The following is a 24,711-nucleotide window of genomic DNA, read 5'->3' on the forward strand; positions in this document are numbered from 1 at the left end:
AAATAACACATTTGCCTACGCAGGCAAGTGGAGAGAACAAAGAAACAGATTAGATCACAGTCCATTACAAAACTGCACTATTAAACCTAAGTTTTTTTCCTCATCTGTCCCTCTGAAACAGAAAAACAAAAAAATAAAGGTCTTATTTGGCTCAGAGCTACTCAGAGGCTGCATCCTCTTAACAGCAGTTAGAATATGGGATATGCTACAACAAATCTCAGAAAGTGGGTTAAAAACGCATTTTATTCATCATGATTTCTCAAATCCACTTAGATTTCTGAAAAAGGTTTATCTGAAGTCTAACAGCATGATTTTTTCCTAAACAGACAATCTGTAGTGGTCTGTGTACCACAGGATGGCTAACCAGAAGCAAGCTTCAGCCTGCTTCACGTGAAAGCCCAATGCGACCCTTGGCTGTGCTTCGTTCCAGAACACAGCACCCTCTGGGCACTCACGCATCAAGCTTTGAATGTCACGCCAACGAAGTGACCTACTACTGAATGAATTGCTTTGCACTATCTTTAAATGTTCAGAAATTTTAAAAGTTCACATTTTTATTATGAATATATAATTCCGCAGAGGCAAGTATGTGTTGGTGCTCTCCTCCCAAAAGTTTAGGAGACTATACAAAAGGCATGCATTCAAATCAGTGTTCCTTGAATCTAAAAAGAATTTGTTAGTCTTCCTGGATTACTGTGGAAAAAGGTCTTCTGTGGGTAGCTGTGCTGCAGCAAGAGAGTTACAAGGAGTCCTGCAGCACAGTTTGTGGGACAAAGAAACCCCCCAAAAACCCAACCCAGTGACATTGGTACGGCAAAGAAAAAAATGCGGCTAAAGAATCTGACGCTTTTAAATTTTAAGAGTGAAATCAGAATACTTGTTAATTAAATTGGTCTACTGAAACAGAAAAAAGGATTGTGAATGAGAAATTAGCTAAAGCCATGAGCAAACTGAGCTAAGATTACTTCATTTTCTCCTGGGATTTTATTCTCTCCTATGCCCTTGGGAGCAGCTATATTTTTTTCAACTTTGCATACATCTTGCAGCTGTAAATATCAGAGAAATGGAGGATGCTTTTTAAACAAGCCAAGATGGAATGTATCCTGAGGATAACTCTTTGGCAAACAGAAGCTGTCTTAAATTTTTTCTGGACATTTGTAAAATCAACTGCTTGACTTTGTCTCTAGTTGTGAGCAATGCCTTGCCAGTTAGACTAGTATTTCACAAAAGGTCACTGGATTGTTCGTTTTTCTGCCTCAGGTTGTTAGGAAAAAAGAGGAGAGAAAAATTAATAAATTACAGTAAGCTTTTTTTGTTGTTATTTCTATTAAATTAAGCGGAGTGGATTTAGGGCCTAGGAACAGTGTTCTTTCAAGGAAAGAGTACTTATCCTATGAATTTCAGGGAACCCTCACTCTCAAGCATTTTTAGAGGCTTTCACATTTTTGCTAACTGGTTTATTGCAAAAAAAGAAGTCGCAGTTGCAAGGTTTTCCCCTTCTCATTTCATTTCATGATCTATTACCCTTTTTGCAACTTATGCCTCTGGCTTCTTCTGCAACGTCACTCTGGCTGCTTTTCTGCTGAAAAATTGCACAGTCTTACTATGGAGTGTTACGTCCAGATATGCTGCTCTTGGAGGGGAGCCCACAGCCCCAAGTTGGTTTTCGCCTGTGTTTTGGGTGGCAGTGGGCAGCCCCCCCTTTGCTCTAGCTGCAGTGCTCCAGGAAGCTAGAATCAAGGGAGCAGTGGTGAGCGCATCCATCGGCTGAGCAGCCTTCTGGCTTTTCGGCAGGCCTTCTGGTCACTGTGTCCTTGAAGCCCTTGACCCTTGGCTTTCGCTACCTGCATGCTTTTAGAGTTTCCTCTTGTTTTGGGGGGAGCCTGCTACAGCTTTGGTGAGCACTCTTTGTTTGTGACTCGTCCCCCCTGAGGCCCTGGTGGCATAGTCTCCGTTCAGCCCTGAAAAGCCAGGGTGCCCATGAGCAGAGCTCTGGGGGTCATTTGCTTGGTAAGAAAAGAGAGAGAAGTGATCCTTCCTTTGGCCTGTGCCCTAGTGCTGGAGTCAGGGAGAGCTCATATGACCAAATGGGAAGAGAAAGAAGCTCTGACGTCCCAGACGCCAAGCGCCTTGGGCGGGTGAGCTGGCTGGTGCTCTCAGGCTCTGTCTGTGCCCTGCCCTGTGGGAGCGCGGAGGAAGAGCCTTGACGGCATTGATGAGGCAGCTCATTCTGGACACCATTTCCAAGAATATGAAAGGTAAGAAGGTGATCAAGGGTAGTCAGCATGGATTCACGAAGGGGAAATCATGCTTAACCAGCCTGGCAGACTTCTCAGATGGAATGACTGGCTGGGTAGCTGAGGGGAGAGCAGTGGAGGTTATCTACCTCGACTTCAGGAAGGCTTTTGACAATCTCTCCCATAACATCCTCAGAGGCAAGGTGAGGAAGTGCGGGCAGGAGGAGCAGACAGTGAGGTGCATTGAAAACTGGGTCAATGGCTGTGCTCAGAGGGTTGTGATCAGCGGCACAGAGTCTAGTTGGAGGCCTGTAGCTAGCAGTGTTGCCCAGGGGTCAATCTGGGGCCCAGTCCTGTTCAATTTATTCATCAATGGCCTGGATGAAGGGACAGAGTGCCTCCTCAGCAAGTTTGCTGAGGATACAAACCTGTGAGGAGTGGCTAACACAGCAGAGGGCTCTGCTGCATTCAGAGGGACCTCAATAGGCTGGAGAGGTGGGCAAGGAGGAACCTCCTGAAGTTCAATAAAGGGAAATGCAGAGCCCTGCACCTGAGGAGGAATAACCCCCATGCACCAGTACAGGTCGGGGGCTGAGCTGCTGGAAAGCAGCCCTGCAGAGAAGGACCTGGGGACCTTGGTGAGCAACAAGTTGACCATGAGGCAGCAACGTGCCCTTGTGGCCAAGAAGGCCAACAATATCCTGGGCTGCATTAGGCAGAGGGTTGCCAGCAGGTCGAGGGAAGTGATCCTTCCCCTCTATTCAACTCTGGACAGGCCACACCTGGAGGGCTGTGTCCAGTTCTGGGCTCCCCAACGCAAGAGAGACATGGCACTCCTGGAGAGAGTCCAGCAGAGGGCTCCTAAGATGAAGAAGGGATGGGAGCATCTGTCAGACAAGGAAAGGCTGAGAGAACTGGGCCTGTTCAGCCTGGAGAAGAGAAGACTGAGAGGGGAATCTCATCAATGTGTATAAATCTCTGAAGGGAAGGTGTAAAAAGGTCAGGGCCAGACTTTCTTCACTGGTGCCCAGTGACAGGACAAGGGGCAATAAGCACAAACTAAAACACAGGAAGCTCCATCTGAACATAAGGAAAAACCCCTTTCCTGAGAGGGTGACAGAGTACTGGAGCAAGTTGCCCAGAGAGGCTGTGGAGTGTCCTTCCTTGGAGATATTCAAAAGCCATCTGGATAGAGTCCTGGGCAACGTGCTGTAGGTGACCCTGTTTGATCAGGGTGGTTGGACCGGGTGATCTGTGGAGGTTCCTTCCAACCTCAACCTTTCTGTGATTCTGTTTGGTTATTGTTGTTGTTGTTGGGGGAACTTAGCACAATCTTGCCTTGAATTTGAATGATGAAACTGTCACAGATGTCGTCTTTGTTTGCTTATCATTTGTGATGGTAACCACCACAACCTGATTCCCGGGAGCTGCAACAGCAGCTCTAATATAACCCGATTTCCCAGGGAGCTAGTCGTCTAAGGCAGCAGCAGAAAACTTGCCTCAAATTGTATCCTGAGCTCTTTTGCAATTTTTAAAGTACAGTGAGCAATACCAAATTCTGTCACCGCTACTCTATTGTGCCAGACCGTAGAGTAATAATGGCCTGAGGAAAAAAATGTACTGGAAAAGAGAATTTTATGTTCTCTGCTTATTACACATGCTATTCATTCATTCATTCCCACACCCAGCATGGGGAAAAAATCCAGTCACTAAGCTCTTCACTGCAGATGGCTCCATGAAGGTGGTCACTACTGAACACCAGACTACTTCATTTCATTCAGTCTAACTGCCCTGTGTACACTTCCTCAGCAGATAAGGTGAAGAACAGAGGGCCACAGGCATGTCATTACTATCATCTGTTACCAGTGTGTGCCAGAGGTGGGAAAAGGCATCTTTTTTTGCCCTCAGCATCTTAAGTGCAGAGCAAAAATTTTAGATGTTGTGGGCAGAACTGAGTGGTACTTCTCCCATGGTGGAGTTCATACTTGCTAGGCAATGCTTGCGATACTGAATGTAGATTGATGAGTCATTCTGCCAGATGAAGAAGCTCCTCTCTCCCAAGTTATAGGAGAAAACGGTATCTTGTCCAAGGGCTGTGATGAGTGGTTTATTGCAGTAAAAGCATGTCCATACTTCAGAAATATATATTGAGAGGAATAGGAAGGGGCCAAGTGTGTGACTGAAGTGTGGGTGGCAGAGACCAATCTGTATCTACCCATGGTGTGGTCCAAGGATGGGACTGTGGCAGTGTTTCGCTATGGGACTAGAAGAATGAGACCGTGTCAGTATCTAAAGCAGGGAGAGATTTTACTATGTACTTTTCTGTCTTTGTGTAGAAATGTTTCAGTACTGATTTTAACCTCTTCCAGTACACACCTAGGATGACAACTATTTTCCAAAGAATCTACCCTTAAGTGGGCTAATTGGCCAGATGGGCAATATGATATGGTCCTCAGTCCCAGAAAAAAAGGTTTACCTGTACCTTGGTTGGATTTACAAAGTAACTTGCTAGTATGTAGAGACATGGCCACCATCTCTTGGCAATTATCTTGGTCATTTCTGAAGTGTCCAAAGACATTGAATGGCAAGGTTTCTGTACATTTTTCCTGCCTATCCCCTGTTCAGTCCTGTCCTGTGTCTGTTCCTGCCCTGTGTGCAGCTGTGTCTTTTTAGTGACAGTCATTTCAGCGCTACATAACTCACCATTCAGCTGAACCCAATTATCTTGTTTAGTACTGAGGCATGTGCAGTGGTGTTCACCTGCCTCTTCTAATGCCAGCTCTGGGATGAGGACAGTACTCAAAAGAGATAGAGTCTTCTAGGCATAATGGTCTCATCTGGGCCTTAATGGGATAAGAAGCTTTTCAGCAGTTTCGGATAAGGGGAATTGCTTGATATCTGCACTGGCTGCCGTTGCTGTTTGCTGGAGTTCATGGAACATGCTGTCTTCAGAATTAAAGAGAGGGAATGAGCTTGCAATGTCTTTTGGAAACTCCAGACTGTGAGGAGAGAGCTACTGAATGGGGAATGCTTGAGGGGATGAATCCTGCATGACCTCCAACAGTATGGTCACCTAAGCATTCAAATGAGGTTGAAGGGACTTGTTTAATACGGAATGAGGCCCTAGATGTTGGGGGAATTTGCCACCTTTCCGAGGGCAATTACTCTCCATCTAGCTGCAGGAATCCCTTTGCTCTTTGAACAGCTCTAAGGAGTTTATTTACATGGTAAAAATCAAACTGAAAGAGCAAGACGGCCATATTTTGGGAGCTAGATGGATCACTATGAGTGTGAGGACTTCTATACAACATAATCAATTCATATATTGTTATTAAAATTAATATTCTGTTTTAATCTGAATAGCTGAAATAGCAGAAGGAAGACATTTTGAATGCCAGAATAAAGTCTATTTATAATGTTCTGTGCTTCCATGGTATCTATACTAGACTTTCATCTTCTTTGTTCTGGATATCTTTTGAGAAGTAACAATTGAGCGATGGCTGCGAAACTAATAGGCAGGTAAATTGAAAGAGAGAAAAAAACCCCAGCATGCTTCCACTCAGAAAGATTTTCTTTCATCTTATTTTAGATGTTCAGAACTTCAAAGTACAAATATACCAGGAACAGCAGCTCTAATATAAGAATTCTAGTTTCACCTCTAACATTTAAAAGGATCTATTAATTTTTCTGCATTTGAACATACCTTCAGTACCTAAAATCCAAGAAGAGGTTTGTTCAAAAGGATCCAAATACTCTCCTAGCAAGGCAAATCAACAGTTACAGGGAAAATTGTAAGCAGTGGGATTGCCAGCTGTCAAAGTTGGGGCTACTATAAAAATAGAAAAACAAGGCTCCGGTAATAGCTGCTTTCTGATTTAAAATTTTCCTTTGCTCCTATAGTTGCATGTGGCATAATACAGCTCTGTTTAATGTACCTTTCATGCTCAATTTACTTTCCTCTCCCCCCCCACGGTTGAGATCTTTTGCTAAATGCTCTAATTTTGATAAAAAGTTTCATTTTGAATGCATTCATCAAGGGAGAAAATTCCAGGTGAGCTACATAGCTAGCTTACTATAGTTTTGATATTCTAGTTCCAGCTCTAAACCATCCTCAAAGGTGACATCATCAGAAGGATGCTCCCTAATAGGTGAAATGATGTTTCTCAAGAAAAAGAGTTTTCCAGTAGAAAATACTAATTCATCAGTTCCAGAAATTTTCATGAAAATGCTGCAAGTTTGACAAACTCATTAAATCACAAGCAGATTTCCTTGGATCTCCTACACTGTGTGGTTTCCTAGGTGACTTCTAAGGAAACAGGGTTATGAGATTCCGTGAATTCAAGGAAGACATGCATCTCCAGTTTGGATTCTGGCAGTCCTGAAAGTGCAAGAGCCTTTTTTCTAGTCAAGGTTCTCACATTCAGCATTCCCAAGTCTTCACTTGGCTGCATGCCTGGGAATCTCCAGTCAAGCAGAGGATACCTTGTCGATTCCCCAAGATAGCGTTTAAGACTTGGACACTCTGCAGACTCCCAAGAACTCCCTTATTCAGAGCTAAGAAGCTGGTTATCTCAAGTGACAGATCTACATTGACAAATAATTTAGCCTCACGGTTCCCTCCTGGGTTTTATTCCTCTGTTTGTTCACGTATCTAAATTTTAATAGAGCCCCAGGATCTCTTTTGGAGTGAATCAGTTTCTTCCCTCCGGAACAAAACCTAGCTATGATTTTGGGGCAACTCCCAGTCTGTAATGTGGATGAGCCAGTTTGACTCTTGCTGTCATTTGCAATACTCCAGCCTTATTTCAGAAAGCTTTGTGCCCCAGTGTGCCGTACTGCAGGGCACACCCTCAGTTTCCTGTTAGAGAAAAAAGTTTCTGGTGGGCTGCAGTACAGTCCTCACCTTGTTACTGAACTCTGAACTGAAAAAACTTCACAAAATGATAATTATGTCGCAAGGCCATGGGACACTAGGTAGGCCAAAAGAGATAGCAGTCACATAGGATTGACACATCCAGCCTACTCTAAAACATAGGAGTAGTACGCTGCACTTGGCCAAGGGCTATAATCCCCCCCTGCAGCTGATACATTTAGCGCTATTGATGCAGCCAAAATGGATGTCTGTAGCCTGAAACTCTAGAGTAATGCCATCACCTGGGTCACTCCAAACTGTGCATTTCATGGCATCCATCCTTTTGAAACGTCTGCGTCTCAGGGCTTCCGAGCTGTTTGCCCAGAGAAACAGTAGTGACATTTTGAAAGCCCTGCAAGAGCCCTGGCTTGGATCAAACCACCGACTGATGTTCTTTTAGAGCCGTGGGTCCTGTAAGCAAGAAAACATATGTGCTTTTGCATGTTTACCAATACTCTTTTAACAAAAATAACATTTCAAGCAAGCAGCTACTGAGGTTCTTAATATTTAATGTTACTGCAGGAACTGCAATGTTAATCTTGAAGATGGGTTCAGAAAATATTTCTCACTGACAAAAAATAAGGTCTAACTTATTCCAAGAGAGTTTATTTGTTGTGTGTCAAGAGGGTTCCATTATATAAGAGTTACTGCTGTTCCTGCCACAGTTTAAGTTAGGCACTCCTTCAGAGATGGAGGAGGTAGGAGGCGAGGGGTTGTTACACAGACAACTTTAAGATACATGTGCAATAAGCATCTTTTAATTAACACTCCGCCTTGACTACTAATATATGAGCTAGTATGTTGCTGCTGCCAACATACCCTTTGTCCCACATATCCTTCATATCAAAGACCACCTTACAGTGTTCAAAAACATAAGGCAATTTATAAGGACAAGTTTAGAAGAGATAGCCAGTAAATCATACCTGGTCAAGGGTGTTCATAGGAGTGCATTTTTAAATGCCTTTTTGCGTACTCACTTTTCCTCTTTCTTTATTTCATTTAATCATACATAAGTTTTTTGGGCGTTGCCCATTTGACCCATGGGTCCAGACCATGCCACATGGGCTTTATTATATGAATAATTATTTGTTATTAAGTAAAATTTTCCAGAGAATTTCAAAATTTTTTATGAGGATTCATCAGTTTGGCTACATAATAGTTCTGTGAGATAGAGCAATAAAGGATCATGTTTATTTCACTGATATGAGAAGTATGTTGCACAAAAGGTAAAACTAAGATTAAAGCTAAAGCTTTAATGGCAAAATCTAGACATTAAAAAAAGAAAAAAGTGATCCTATTTTTCCGAGACACTAAATGCTCATATTTTTCCTGAACTCCACTGATACCTACTTTAATCAAAAAGAGATCTCATGGTAGAGTGAGATCAAGTACTAGATAAGTAACTTTGGTCATCCATCGTTAATATATTTGGACAATTCCATTTCCAGAAGTTTTAGCAGAGTCCATGAACACTAGGAGTAGTGCAGAGAATTTTCCTAAGTAGTGATGCTCCTAAATCCAGATGCAGACACCTAATTTAGCAGTCACAGCAAAAGCAGTTAGACGTTCAGCACTTTTGAAAATCAAGTCAGGTGAGAGTCTTGCACGCACTACTGACTTTCTTGCTGGGATAGCTTCGTTGACTTAAGTGAAGTTATGTTACCAGGGAAAGTGTTTGCTACTAACTGAACTCTCTTGGTTGAAAGTGCTGTTCATTCTCACCCAGGACTGTCACGTCACTAAGACTTAACCTATATTTCACAAAAGAAAATATTTAGTGCTGATGGAAATATCTAGTCATAGTGGCATTTCCCATTGGTGGATGTGACTTGTACATGGAAATTGCAGTGCAGGATGAGCAAATTGTTCATTGTACAAGGAAGACTGCTCCACTTTCTTTTCTCTCTCTCTCTTTTTTTTTTTTTTTGGCTTTGAACTCTTTGGGTTCCACTTCAGTATGCCAAATCAGACCCTGGGCAGCTTCTACCTATCGCCACTGAAAAAGCAAACATTTCTTTCTCCTGCTTTGAGTGTAGATTCTATATGTTCTCTGTTTCCCAATATCACATCTACTCAAGTCCAGAATAGGAGATACTCACTCGTGTAACAGTGACATTAAAATGGCATTAATTTATTGTACAGAGTTTCCTGTAGGAGACTCCAAATAGGAGCTTGCAAACAAGGGAGGGACGAGAATGTATCTTCCTATGATGTTCAGTCTTAATAGTAATGGAACCTAAACCTGTGGCTATTTTGATACTTTAAAAAACAAACAAACAAACAAATACTTTAGTTTGTTTTGGAAGGCTTCCATAATTTCGTCAGAAACCTGAAACCAGTGCCTCTGGCAGCTTGTTTTGCAGGGAGGAAGCTCAACAAACCTGAACAAAATAATTTTGAAATCTCAAGAAGAAATTCAGATAGATTACCTGTAAAATGCTACGGATACATCTAAATAAACATCCCACATCCCTAGATACTACTTCATATCAGCATATATTGCTTGCATCATCAACGAGTAATTCTGGTCAGGAATCAATTAGTTGTGGTGTATATGCTATTACATGCAAACCCATACTTAATACTGCTGAAAAATCATCTTTACCATGTTGCTTTATTTTTACTACTTCTAGTTCTTGATTAAAATCAGGTTACACAAATGCTTGCATGCTCTCAAGCTGCATAGACCTTTACTGATACATGCTAGGACTCATTCATTTATTGTATCAGAAATGCCAGCATGTTGACTCAAGTGTAATACAGCATATGCTGCTCTTCCAGAGCTGCTGAGATTTCCATCATCTCAGATTTTTTGCATTTCTAGCTCAAACTGTTCTGCATATCTTCTCTATATGCTGAGCACTGGCAGATATGTATTTAAAAATGATCAAGGGTTTCTATGATAGTTCCTGTGAATTTATTCTGTGTATTATTATTTAATAAGGAGCAAGCTTTGTTTGTGATATGTTTCTGTATAACATTAATAAACGTAAGTGATTCAGGACACCTGGAGAGATCACAGTTTTTGAAAAAAATTGATCACTGTCGAAATCCTTTTATTAAAAAGCCCTTACAGAATATAAAGCTCTATTTACTAAGGATTAGGATTAGGATTATTCGCTGAGGGATTGTAATTCTCCTTAAGAACTAGACACGTAGTAAGCTAGTAGAAAACAGAACTCCTGTTTTTGTGAAACTTAACGTCTTTAGAGACAGTGACTAGGAAATCATTACCAGGCCAAAAGTGCATGGGAGCTCCTTTTTATCTACAAAACATTAAAGGAGGTATAAATGAAGACCCACTCTGACCATGTGACATGTTTTTTTTTAATATATATTTCAACCGTAATGATACATCTGCCATCACAGAAAGGTTCCAGGCAGATATTTACTTTCTTCTCTGGTTGTGGATTCTCAGTGTTTTGTCCAACAAAATCTGGTAGAAAACTTCAGGATACATTGACATCAGGCTGCATTAGGTTGCCAGACATGGAGGAGTCAAAGATAAATTTTTCTATTTCTACTATGGGAAAAGAGAAGAAAAACGGGTGTAGTTGACAGCACTCATTCAAACTATGTGCCGAAAAAAAATGCTTAGGAATTGTACAATCCAGAGGGTGTAAATGGGAGTGAGGGTATAAAGGTGGGAAGGAAAAGCTGTCAAGGATCTTTCATTCTTTCCTCCAAATTCTGCAGTGAATGTTGTCTTGGTGAAGGTGACAATGACGTCTCTCGCAGCCTTTCATAATAAAATAGGTAGTCTTAACTTATTAAGATAAGGCCTACTTCTGCTTACTCTAAGTTGCCCTAATAATTCATAATGTTTTAATGCTCTTCTATCGCAAATTTTTATTGGAAAAATGAAGAAAGGGAAAGGGGGGATTCAATATCTTTCATTACCAGCTGTGAATATTAACTGTGTCCTTCCATCATGGAAATCAGGTAGAACTGAACAGTACAATATATATTTGTACGAGTAGCATTAAAATATGTGCTTTTCCTTTAAAAATCTCTGGACTAACTAGTTTTTGGCCCTGCCCTTTTGCTAGCAAAATCAGCGGTGTTTTTTCATACCATTTCTTATTTAAAATGCTAAGTACTCCACCATATTTTATCCAGCCTTGGATAACCTTATGTGTGAATGTGGAATAGGAGGAAAAGGACAGAGAGTGGTTGGCCTTGATGAATGTTATATGTCAATATTCTACATAGAAGATGCAGAGTATTCAATGATCATTCTGCTCACAGATATAGCAGACCCTTCCATGTGAGTAATTGTTATGTTCTTGACATTGCACCCTGGTGTATATTGTCCCTGAACAAATTTGTTCCACAGGAGGAAGAGAATCTTTTAAACTATACTTTCAGAGTGATCTTGTAAATCTTCCCTCTTCCCCTCTCTTAGTGGTTGTTGTTTTTCTTGGCCTGTGTATGCCTGTGAAAAAAATCTGTCATTTCCTGATAAGCGTGGGATACAAAGTGACAGAACAGAGTTAGACAAGTCAGGTAGCTGCAGAAAAACAGAATTTCACCATGTCTCTTCTAGATGTGCCTAGAGTTGGGTGAAAAATTTATTTAAAAAATAATCAAGTTACCACAACTTTTTTCTGTGTGGGAACTGGGTTTATCTGCAATATGTTGCTGCATAGCAATAATATGATTCAGTGCTTATGATTATATAGGTTTCATTGATTTTGATTATTACAATTTCAGGATAACCCATTATTCACTATAACATCTTGTCTTCTAGCATTTTGATGACCTTTTTAAGGTTAATCAATAAAATGCAACAGGAGCAATTCATGAGAGCTGTCTTGGCCTCAGTGCAATTACAGACAAAATGTGATCTGCCGTTCCAGACAGGAATCAATGCTTGCTTCTGTTGTTTTCCTGAAGCGTTTCAGATTTATACCAGGCACTTTCTAAAGCTATCTACTAGCTCAGTGTTCTAGATTTGCTTCTTTTTTTATTGCTCCTTCTTCTCTTGCTTCAGAATGCAAGAAAAACAGTAGTCTTTAATTATACCCCAAAAGGAAGCATCCAGATCAAATTGGCACTTAGCAAAATGAGCTAACACATCCTGTTTCAGAATAACAAGCTCTACCATGTTACTATGCTGAATTTTATAATAATATTCCTAATATTTGAAAGATGGAGCAAAAAGACAAAATAAAATAAGTTTGTTCAACACTTTAAGGCTCATTTAAAATATCCAAAAAAAGGACAAAAATTGTATTGCTCTTTCTTCCTGACTTGGACTGGTCTTCTTGCCTTCTTCCCCTTGAAATAGCTTCATATCCTTATAAAAGCCCTCTTTTTCCTGAAGTGCTCTCCCTTTTATTTTGGTTGTGTTTCTGTCCTATTTGAGAGGATTTTGAATTCTGTAGTGACAGCAAAAGAAGGCCAATACACTGAGACGGGAGTTTCTGGAGAACAGGAGGCTGGACGGGGCCATGGGAGACAGGAAGAGATGTGAGAAATAAAAAAATGGGTAAGTCTTGCTCGCACAGCCAAAAATCAGACCTTGTCAGATTGGGATATATATTGTTATAAGCCTAAACAAGCAAATACAATGAATACTTATTTTAAGAGTGATTTTAACATTTTCATTCCGACTGCTTTGTAGCTTTGCTTTCCGTCTACTTGTTAATTTTCCTTGCATAGATTTGAGAGGTTTTCTGTTTCAGCTGCAGTGAATGAGGCTCAGCAGCTTTATGGCTCACTAACATATTGGAAGTACAAAACGGTTGTAGAGTTAATTGTGTTTTCAGTCAACAAAGTACTGAAATTAGCATCTGATGAAACTGATGTGCAACTGCACCCTGGCTCTTCCAGTCAGACCCCCAACGGCACCAAAGTAAAGAAACGTACATTGTGTGCAAGAGGTATCATCAGAGTACGGTTAAGAGCCATAAACAAATCTTTGTCTCTCGTTTTTTCAAAACTTGACATCATGATACCTCAAAGTGCAAAGGCGCTTTCAACTGAAAACCTTAAAAACTCTCAGTGCAGGTTTTGTTTAGTGCCTTATGAAGAAGACCTGAAAGAAAGTGAACGTGTCAAATTTAAGTTTATTAAAACAGCCAACATTAAAGCTGTTTGCTTGATATAATAGAGGAAGGCTACTTCACCCTGAGCAGAAGTTGGATCTAGAGGAAAAGTATCTGAAATTCATCTGATTAAGTGCAACATATAACATTTTAGTTGTCCTAGTTTTGGGCTGTGACTCATCTAAAATACACCAAGCAAGATGTGATTCTGTGTGCTCTGACGGATGCAGGAGCAGGTGCCATATTGATGACTTGGATCTGATAACCTCTGGGTATGGTGCTGGGGGGAAAGCGGTGTGTCCTGTCCTCTGTGGACTCTTCTCTGGAGCAGAATATTGTCACCTTACAGTCCTGTCACTCTTCTTGTTACAGGGGTGTCTTGTAAGTCATTATTCTTTCCTGATAAGCAAGTTTTATTTGCAGAGCATTGCAAATATCATTTACAGAGGCATAAAAGGGATGTGATGAGTTTGCTTTGAATCTGGTGACTTCCGCATGCCTTGTAGGAAGCCAGCACGCTGAATCACTCCGTCAGTAAGCCTAGAAGACTTTAAAGCCTCCTGTGGTGAAAACAGGGGAAGAAGATATCTCTCCTTGAAGGAGATGAATTGTAGCCACATTTAGGCACCTCTTTTGGGGAGCGTGGAGGATGACATAGATGAATTGCAGCTTGCATAAGCATAATGTGAGTGTATAATGGTACATGCAACTCTTCCTTTTCTCTTTACAGGTTTGTTTTATGCAAACAACAAGCTATATTTCCCATCTGGAAGCGTTTCTTCTGTTGACTGAGACACAAAGATTGACTCTGAGACTATGGGCTTCATTCCCTTTCCTCTAGAATTATTTTTCTCTGCAGGAAAAATCCTATAGGAAAGGTGAAAATAGACTTCAATGAAAAGCCAATAAAATCATCCAAAAACACCTTTAGAATTGAGGTTACGGGTTCTGGAATCACTGAAATTGCTATCTCTGATACAGAAAGAAAATCTTAAGTAGAACTAGAATTTTTATTTTCTAATTTGTTCATGATATACATATACATATATATATATATATATATTTATTTATTTATTTATTTATTCAGCCCTGCAAAGAAGTGATGCCAAACATTAGGTAGGCAGGACAGACATAATATTTTTTAAGCATTTATCCAGCCCTCTACACTGGATTTAATTTCAGAAAGATGCCTATTTTGATTTTTAAAAGCTGCAGTATTTATTTTTTTAGATCTTATAGTCACAAGGAAAATATTCCAAGTATAAATGAAAGTATTTCAACATAGAGTTATCTATCAGATACCAATAACAAAAAAAAAGTTGGAGACATAATTATTGCATCTAGATGGTGGGCATAAATGGGGTAAAAGGAATACTGATTTTCTGAAAGTGTCCTACCCATTATTCCAACCTCTCTTAATTTGAAGCTTTAATTAAAGCTAATGAATAAGTGGTGTGCCAAGCATGTTGTCTTACACCACAGGTTTGTGAAGCCCTCCATGCAGGCTGAGGGTGGCTGCTTGTTCTACCAGGGTTTTCAGCTTGGTCCACATGTCACAATAAAGATGTAAACTTTGTGCTAAAATACTTTGCCATCTCTGCTGCAAGACCTTTCCACAGGAGGAAATTATGACTACGTTCTCTGAAGTCAGCAGAGTCAACAGGTAGGAGGGCAGAGAATTGTTTTCTGGACTGCTTTCTGCATTTGTATGGCATCATGGTAGGCTGTTTGGATTAGAGCAACATACCTGCCAATATGAGTGTGTGATGTGTTGCACTTATACAACCGTACTTCAGGTTGCAGAATGCCACCTGGCTTGTGCCTCTAAGGCCCTTGGACAAATCACGGTATCCAATAGCAAGCACGCTTAGAATTGCCCTTATTAGCTCTATTGCTCTGGTCTTCAGATATTGCTGAGCATGTTAATACTCAAAATCAATTCATATCACAAGTCTGAATGATAGATTAAAAGAAAAAAGATTTTGTTCTCCATGTAATGTCTAGGGCATTAACGTTGCCCAGAGGGGAAATACGTTTTGATTTCTGACAAACTGAAGAAGAAAGCCAGTTGTAATTGCTCAGTGCCTTAACCAAATCCATCTCTTAGGTTTCCTGTGCCAAAATATATATTTGTATGTTGGAACTTGAGCTTTCTTGCACGTTAAAAATTTATCAGGGATTCATTCACCAACATATGGGCATGATTTCTCTACAGAATAAGGATTAAATATGTTGCAAGCTCTAAGAAGGAAAATATTCCCTACATCATGTAACACCTTCTTAATTTGTGTCAGCTGGAACAACAAACCAGTGTGTCTACAGCTCATCTTTGTGCAAGTTTTATATTCCTCATGGAATTTTTGCATGTTTAGGTAGGTCTGCCAATATATTCTAATTCTGCTAGAAAAAAGATTCTCTTTAGGTTCCAGATTTAAGACCAATTAGGTGGGCTGAATCTAGTACTGGAGACTTATTAGCATGATTGCTGCTGTCATATTTAAATGGCAATAAAGCTTCTGGAGATACTTGAAATTGAATTAAAAACGTGAAAAGTTATAAAGAGAGGGAAAAAATTGTAATTATTTCACAAAAAAGAAAGAGAACTTCAGTCTAAATACTATAGAAATTCCTCCAAGGGCCTTCTAATCACTTATTAAAAAATTAGGATAAGTATTAAAATATTTTAAAATTTAGATCTAAGCCAACATAACTGTGGAAGATTTCACTGTTTAGATTTCTGCTTTCCATCCAGATTCTGTAAGTTGAACTAACAGAAGTACCACTAGTATGCTAATTGTTCTAGTTATTCTAGTCTGCTAAGACAACATGGGTCTTTTACTTTGGTAGAAAGCAATGTATTTTAAACGTGTACTGAGCTGACATACAAAGGGTGAAGAATATTTTTCACTTGCAATTGCTTCTGAGAAATTAAGTAGTGAATGAAGCCTTCAGTAACACCATAGTGAACAATGCATGTCCATAATGTATATCACACTTCATTTGTTATAAAGCCATCTGAGAAGACAATTCCTTCTCCTATGACCTTTTTTCTCAGTTAAAGACCCCTTTTTATTTTTTAACTTCTTCAAATCCACGACAGAGTCACTGACTTCATAATGGATTGTCTTGAAGTCAATACTCATGTGAAAAAGCAAAGATTACTCTCCTGAATATAGGCTTTGGGATAATCCACGTAATAGTGAATGACTAAACCTCGAAATGTAAAAAAGATGGCAAGACTGACATTTCAGACCTAAACTAGAAATTAAACCCTTTCTCGGGACTTAGCTATCTTAAAAATCTTGCAATTCCATGTTTCTTTAAATTCAATGCACAGATTTTTTTAGGTTTTTTTTTTATTTCACTGCTTTTCTTTTTTTCTAGGTCATGCATTTCATTATTTCTCAGCATTTTAGCTTATTTCTGCCTGCTCTGCTTATGCAAGACCTGTGTCACATATCAGAGGTGTGGAACTGAAAGCATCTCTTTTTTAGATATAACTACAGGATTCCCATAATCAAAATGCTCATGGCTATTGTAGCATCAGCCTCCATCCCAGCTCCTATGCAAGGGCAAAGTAGATCATGTTATATAAGAAACAGTATGAAATCTTTGAGTTAAGCGTATGTGACTTTACAAGCAGCATAGCCCGAAGCAGAATAACGTTCACGAGTTCCTGGAACATATTGGGAGCGTGAAAGAGACAAAGCAGAGAAGAAGAAAGACAACACTGCCATCCAAATGAATTTTCGACAAAGTCGTGATTTCTCTCTCTGGTCTCGTGACAGCTCATGCTACTGATCCACACGCTCAAATATTCTAAAAAAAATGGAAGATACACATAAACACATCCTCTGTTTTTCCCAAAGGTTAGCTGAATTATAGTGCAGAGCAGCCTGTGGAATTTCGCGCTGCTGAGCCCTATGAAAACTCTTTCTATGGAGCATGTTAGTTCTCACCATTTTCAAGTTGACATTGATGTGAGCACTACATCTGGCACAAAGAGATGAAAGTTATAAAATAGTGAAAAATAAATGGAGATCTAGCTGACATGCTCTAAGAGCAAAGACAGATATTGAAGATCTTGTAAAAACGGATTACAAAATTATAAGGTTGAGATAGGAAAAAAGTATTTTTCTTTTAGAACATCTCCACTGCCTGTGAAGAATAATCACTAGTTTTGTGTGGTCTGAATTACTACAATTCTAATGGTTTGGAGGATAGTTTGAGACTATTGCTCCTAGCCGTAGGGACAATTTTGGCAGCCCTGTCCTTCCTCCTGCCTTCCCCATTGTTTCTCATTTTTGCCTTCAACCGCAGTTACATTACTGCAGCTCAGGGCTGACAGTGTGTTTTCATTATCGTGCTTTTCATCTTGATCTTTTTGAAATGTTCATCACACAATGGCCTTAGTGAATCAGTAAAACAAACACCAGAACAAAACAAGGTTTTGATCAAAAATTGCAACAAACCAATGTCAAAAACAAATTGATAAGCAAAGATGTTATTGCAATTATATCACTTTGCATAAGCTGTTAAACCAAATCCCATCTTTATTTCAGGGTTTGTTTGTTTTTTAAACAGGAGATGAAAGTACAGTAAGACACTTCTAAAACGTATAGTTTTAAAAAGCTAGAGGGTTCTTTGTTGCCAAAATTAGACTAAAGCCCTGAAGACATAAACAACAAGCCTTTTAAGAAACAGGTAAGAGATGGAGACTTTAATGTAACTGCATCAAGCTGCCCTACAGGCAGACAGGGTAATGAAATTGTACTGATTTTCTGCAGCAGTGAAGAATGTCACTATACTTTACTGCTCTGACTAAGATAGTCCCTGAAACTCTCTTCAGCATTAATTGGCTTTGGAAAAGACAGAGCATTGATTTTGTCTTGCAGAAATGTGGCACATGCAGTACAAAGCTTTTCAAATTGTTTGCTTATATGCCACATGCTACACTGCAATGACATATTCTAATATAGTTTATTCACTTTTGCATCTAATAATATGCATACCGCTAACTAGCATTTTATTAGACTTCTTCACGCCTTTCAACAGGTCAATATTAGATTATGGTCAAAATATATCATCTGAGATACACAGCATTAGCCTTAGTTTTTGTAGTGTTTGTCCACTCATGGCATGCATGACTGTATGATTAATTTAAAGGAAAATTCTGCTTTCATTCAATTTTAAAATGAGGAGAATCAAGGAAAAAAATGGGTTTCTTTTAAACAGTTTAAGTTTTCTCAGCCATGGAGTGAAGGCAATATCCCCAGGAGATTTCTAAACCAGGAAGGATCTGGCTGTTGTCATTGCGATGCAGATCTCATAAATGTGTATAAATATCTGAAGAGAGGGTGTCAAGAGGATGGGGCTAGACTCTTCTCAGGGGTGCCCAGTGACAGAACAAGAGGAAACGGGTGCAAACTGAAACACAAGTTCCACCTGAACATGAAGAAAAACTCCTTTACTGTGAGGGTGACTGAGCACTGGCACAGGTTGCCCAGAGAGGCAGTGGAGTCTCCTTCGCTGGAGATATTCAGAACCTGACTGGACGCGATCCTGGGCAACCCGCTGCAGCTGGCCCTGCTTTGAGCAGGGGCCTTGGACTGGACGATCTCCAGAGGGTCCCTTCCAACCTCAACTATTCTGTGATTCAGTTTCAAGGGACCCCGTAACACTTTCTAGATCAGCTTCAGGCCTGTCTTACCTCTACTTCTTCCCTTTGGCGCTACATAACTTGCCCTCCAACCACAAAGTAAAGCAATAAGGCGAGGAGGCGAAAAGAGAGGAAAGCAGCTGTTGAAGCCAACACAGCCCTTGGCACTGGGGGGAGAAGCAGAAATGCCGGAAGGACCAGGAGAGGAACAGGGAGCACAAGAGCTCTTAACATGGAAGGAGGGCAAAGGGAAGAGCAAGAAATCACTGCAACGAAGGAGGGAGATGTCATGGGACAAACTAACGGGGTGAAAGCATGCCGGGGGCTCAGCTCGTGCTACGTAACCTCTGAGTTAAGCTGCCATTGTTTCACAGCACGGTAGAGGGAGGGAACCGGAGTGAATCCTGGGTGCCGGGCTGTTCTGGAGTGTGCTGTGCTGGAGGGCACTGTCTGATACGCTTCCCGCCACATAGTCTTTAGGTAAGCCTGCAAGTATATAACCAACATACTGCGTCAGCTAAATCCCTATGAATTCACGAGGGAGGTTTCAGATGCAAACAAATAGCAACGGGCAGCAAATTAATACTCACGCTGCATAAACTAAGAGCCATTCTTAGCACTTTCACTAATTCCTAAATCCACATAATCATCTCACAGACCATAAAAAAGACCAAACTTTGGCCTGGGATGAAAAGCTAGTTACACAGGCACAATCAATGTCTAATTAATTAATGACTAATCTGTCAAGCACAGTGATCAACTTCAGTCCTAAGTCTAAAGCTCCTATTGAAACCCATTGGATGTTAATGCTAAAAATGAGACTAGAATGTGGACCTAATTGTTTACATTAATTTAGATATGAAATGCTGTTGTGGTTTCAACATGCTTTTGAAGTAGGACTTGTAACAATCTAATCTTGTGATTGTGTAAAAGGTTCCTTAGCCATTTTTATCATTTGGGTGTGTGTATAAATGTACACACATACACACACACACACACACACACGTATATTTTAATTTTAATATTATGTATATTAATATACATGTGTTTTAAAAGGTGGAACATGCTAATTACGGATTTACATTCTGTGTGTCGGTACTTATTTGTGCTAAGGGCTATAGAAATTATAATAAGAAACTGTATAGTGAACTTAAAAAGCCAGTCACCTCACTGAAAGTTGTACAGTCCTTCTGTGTGAGCTTCTAAAACTTACTAAAAGCATAGGTATGCAAGGAATTTTCTCAGTTGTATCAGTATTATACATGCAAAAGTGTTTTACAGGAAAAGGCCCTTCATTACTGAAAATAGGAGTTTGCTTAAACAATCCTCAATTTTGGAAGATGAGGTTAGTAACTAAATAATTTATAATGCATTAAAAAGAGGAGTAATATAAGATTATTGAAAAGAGATGTAGAGATAAATACTGAAGGATATTCAGTTAAAACATTTTGCAGTCAGCTAAGAAACTAGTTATAAGATTTACATTAAATAATTAAAGAGGTATTTGAATTATGTGTTTTACCATAAAGGCAATTGCTCAAATTGGAAGGAATGACACGATGATATTGTTGGTACTAGGGGTTACTGTGTAAAAAAAGAAAAAGAATTTCTCTCAAAGAAATTTAAGGAGTTCAAACTGAAATTTGTGAAAATTCCTCACAAAATATATTAAAGGAATATTCAAAGGCCTGTTCTTTCTAGGAGTTACTTAGTATCTATAATATATTAACATATTCTTAAACGCTAGTAATATATCATTATTATTTATTCCTTTCACAACAGTGAACCCAGGAAATCTCAATCTGGGCTGTCATCAGTGTTCCGGAGTGGTTCAGAAGTTTGAAAGATACAGTTCCTGCCCTCCATAAAAAAACAAGCCAGCGTGCCTCACACATGCTAAGCCCTCCCAGCACCTACATGTTTGTGTTTATTTTTAACTAGAATAATGGAGGGGAGGCTAAAAGAGCATATCTTGTACCGGTCTGTGAAAATGTTATATCAATGAATGTCCCCCTCATGTCTTTCCATAGTGCCCTGCAGCATAACAGCTGTACGTTGCATATAACAACAAATCTTCGTTAGTTCTGAAACTGAAACACACGCATGCCAAAAAGCTTCATAGTAAAGCCAACCTCAGCATTTGTAAATGGGAAAAGAAATAATTAAGAAAAACTAGATACATACTCAAAAATCTAGTTGCTGTTTTTATAGTCTCCGAAATAAATGCATGTAGGCATGAAACCTTATGGGGTTATATGTTCTATTTCTTCTGCCCATTTTAAATATATTCTGCTTGAATAACATCAGCCAGAAGAGTGCTCTACTCATTTCAAGATTTTTGGATACTGCTCTGAGTGATACTGCCGATGCAGCCTAAAGAAAGCTCATTTTTCACTTTTTGGCTTATTTACCATGGGCAATTGACAGCACTTTGGGCCAGATCCAAAATCTGTCAAAGCCATGAATAATCCATCCCCTTGCTCAGCTAACAGCTAATTGCCTTTCTTCTTTCTTGCGCCAATTCATAAGCAGACTTGTTCTCCAAGCCTGGCAGAGTCGGGCAACTTCAGCAGCAGCAGCAAAGGTGGCGGGAGGGGGCCAGTTTGAGGCCCGGTAGTCCTCAGATGTCACTGGGAAAGAAAATCATCTGGGAGAGAGAAGCCCCTTAAACACCCCCCAGCCCCCCCATCCATAAGAAAGCAAAGCTGGAGCCAGAAGCAGAGGGAGAGGGGGGAAAGCACCCGGCTTCTCTCTACTCAACCTATTCATGCAGGGTGGACAAAAGCCAAAAGGCAAAGAGGAGCAGGGAGAGAGGGAGGGAAAGCCCCAAGGTCCTGTTGCCAGAGGAACCGGACTGCAGAAAGTAGGGAGATGAATCCCTCCCTGATAACCCCCAGGAGAAGCTGTGGGCAGAACTGTGGACTCCTGAGCTGGCACCAGTGCAATATCAAATTTTTTCTAGCTGAAGTCTTCAGTGTGCTTTTCGACAATTTACATGAAATCCTGCCCTGCAGCATTTGCAGTGACAGAAATCCTGTTCTTGTGTCATGGGCTTTTTCTTTAAGATCTTTGGGAATGTAATAAGACCATCTGTCTTCTGTTGTTAACAGAGCTACCAAGTTTTGTGTTGATCCACATGGGACACTTTTGCAAACTGCTCATTGAGGCAAGTTGCAGATTGATGTACTTAAATGCCAAGTGTCAACCTTTAATTAACTCAACCTGCAAGTGCAATGTTAGGGTAGGATTCAGAGCATGCCCATATGTGTGGAACAGGAAAGCTAGGAGCTGCCTCCCTTGGAAAACTGAGCAGACATATGGGGAGTAGATGGGTAGGTGGTCAGCATCATGAATTGCTGCAGGTGTGGGATGTGTATGTGTGTGGGAGGGAATCTTTGCCAGGCTTCTTTGGTAGCTGTAGGATGAAGATAACTTTGAGTGAACGAGTGCTTTGGGAACTGGAAAGATCCGCTGGAGGGACTAGGCGCTGTGTTTGTTTGGTTGGACTTGTGAGAACTTGGAGGTGGTGAAAGGGAACGTTAGTTTTGAGTCCCATGTATGGTTGCTGCCACCCTTATGGAGACTGCTGTTGCTTCACAGTCCCCCTTCACAGCTGGGATTCATGAAGGAAGCATCAGTTTTGGGGTGGGAGAAGCAGCCAGAAAGCAATTCTGCAGCCCAGCCTGAGAATGTGGTTAAGATGTATGGCAGAACAAGTCTGTCACTTGTGCATCACAGCAGTAATGTGGCTTTGCTGCCAGTTCCTTTGCTGCAGAAAGAAAAGATAGGGAGTCTTGTTGGCACTGGTTCCTCTCTGCAGTCAGAAGAGGATACTTCTGTTGCTGCACAGAGGCAAATGTGAAGGCTGCCAGATCACAGATATTGGCCTGTCTCCTAAATCTTCATAAACCGTGTTGGCATGTCAATTTTTGTTTTGCTTCAGGAAAAAAGGATGTTGTTCTTTCAATCTGAAGCCATGACCCAAGTTTCTGGATTACATATGGGCTTTTGTTTCCTGGATGAATCAACTTCATGGTTCAACATGTTTCACAATATCTTTCTTTCTATTTGAAAATCCAAATCAGGGCAAGAAGCTTGACAGACAGTTCCCTGCATCTGCTTAGCTCCATCAAGACTCTTCCTGACTTGAGTCTAGGTTCAATTTTTACATTTAGGGTACTCACGTGCTTGAACTGGAATGAGCTGATGGTAATGAACATCATTGACAATATATGCCTTTAGCCCTTAACAGAAGTTAAATCGTGAGATAGAAACAGCATAGACCAGTGCATATACTTCTGGGGTCCCTACAGTGCTACAGGGACTGTCCGTGTAGAAACTTTCACCCACCATGTTCCCTGAGTGGTGCTGGAGGAACTTCAAAAAATGATTCTGAAGCCCTGGCATCTGACCTATAAAGGGGATGGCAGATCTATGTAGGTGCTATTTTTGCTGTGACAACAGTGTTTTGCTTATGGGTTTTTTTGTCTTTTGTGTATGCTAATATAGGGGTTTATGTGCATTTCACAGAGATAATGCAAATAATTTTATTGAAACCTTTCTCTTTTTTTTTTCTTTTTTCCCTACTATTAATAATGCCTTTATTAAATGGAAAGAAAAAAATAATTTTTTTTAATATTGCAGCCACTTTTAATAGCCAGGCAAATTTTCAGACTTACAATTCAGACCAATCATTAATGTTTGAGCAGGGTGACACTGTAGTTAGTGGATACTTACTGTGATAATAAAGTCCTGATTTCTCATAGATTCTCAGAGAAAAATATTTCCTAGAACTTCAGATACTGACAGGTAGCCACTGTTGTGGATTACAAAAGCTTATCTTAAATGTTTTCAACCATAATAGGAACACATATTTTGATAAGGGGCTGAGTTCCGTGGGTAAAATCATTGTTCTTAATTTTGGAGAGATGTAAATGGTAAGTAAGCATGTTAGCATCCTGAACGGTTCTTACAAAACTGCTCTGGAGTTTGAACTACTTGAGCAGTCAGGATTTGCTAGATACTGTCTAATTTGGGAGGGCAGAGAGAAAAATGAATACGCTTTAAGCAAACATGGATGGCACAAAACCGAGAAAAGCAAAGATAATAAAGGAGTGATGCTAAGTGAAAAAGTGGAGAAGCTTGAAGGTAGAAAAATGCCTTCAAGGGAGCAGGGTTTTTTACGTGCTTTGTAAATAAGCAGCATTGCATCAAAGAAACTCTTGACTCCAATGTCTTGCTTGTAATTGGAACTGCCTGCAAGACTTTTTTTTTCTTTTTTTTCTCTTTAGCTTTTTAAGCAGTTAACATGTTACATGGTCTCTTATTTTCCTTGGGGTCCCAGGTGGCCTGCTGCATTCTGATCTTAGATCACCCTATTAGTCCACTCGCTTCATAAAATGCCTATTTAAATCTCAGTTCTTCCAGCAGAATATGGGGCTATATTATCTCATTTTCCATTACATTTTCTGTTGTGCCAAGCCAGACACGATTTATCTGTAGGTGTTATTTCCAGATGGAATGGCTCAGCCTGACAGATCAGGTGTAATATGTAACAACAACAGTTAAAAGAAGTAAAAAAAAAAAAAAACCTGAACCAATCCTCCATAAATTGCAAGATTTTCCTGAAAAATCCAAAGGGAAAAAACCAAATGCATAATGTATGTATAAAATTGTAATTCTCTTCATGTGCAGTAATTGTTTGAGGGTTTTCTATTTTTTATTTTTGAAAGGTCTAACCAAGTCCCTCAAGCACGGAATGACTTCAATTCCACTGAAAGAGTTCAGTTTAATGTAGGCAGCCATTGTCTCTTCCTAGTCCCTCATATTCTGGGTAAATAATTTTCTGTTGTC

At 40.1% G+C, this 24,711-nt stretch overlaps 2 long non-coding RNA genes across 2 annotated transcripts; both read left to right on the forward strand.

The window, feature by feature from the left end:
* Positions 1–2,143: 2,143 nt before the first annotated feature.
* On the forward strand, positions 2,144–14,141 carry LOC104137818 (uncharacterized). Its single transcript, XR_692820.2, has 3 exons — positions 2,144–2,258; positions 12,537–12,640; positions 13,930–14,141. It is a non-coding gene; the product is annotated as an uncharacterized lncRNA (long non-coding RNA).
* Positions 14,142–15,040: 899 nt separating this feature from the next.
* On the forward strand, positions 15,041–21,003 carry LOC138066185 (uncharacterized). The gene is made up of 3 exons (XR_011139427.1): positions 15,041–15,571; positions 16,584–19,338; positions 20,641–21,003. It is a non-coding gene; the product is annotated as an uncharacterized lncRNA (long non-coding RNA).
* Positions 21,004–24,711: the final 3,708 nt, after the last annotated feature.

The sequence above is a fragment of the Struthio camelus genome, chromosome 2, assembly GCF_040807025.1.
Source record: "Struthio camelus isolate bStrCam1 chromosome 2, bStrCam1.hap1, whole genome shotgun sequence".
NCBI lineage: Eukaryota > Metazoa > Chordata > Aves > Struthioniformes > Struthionidae > Struthio > Struthio camelus.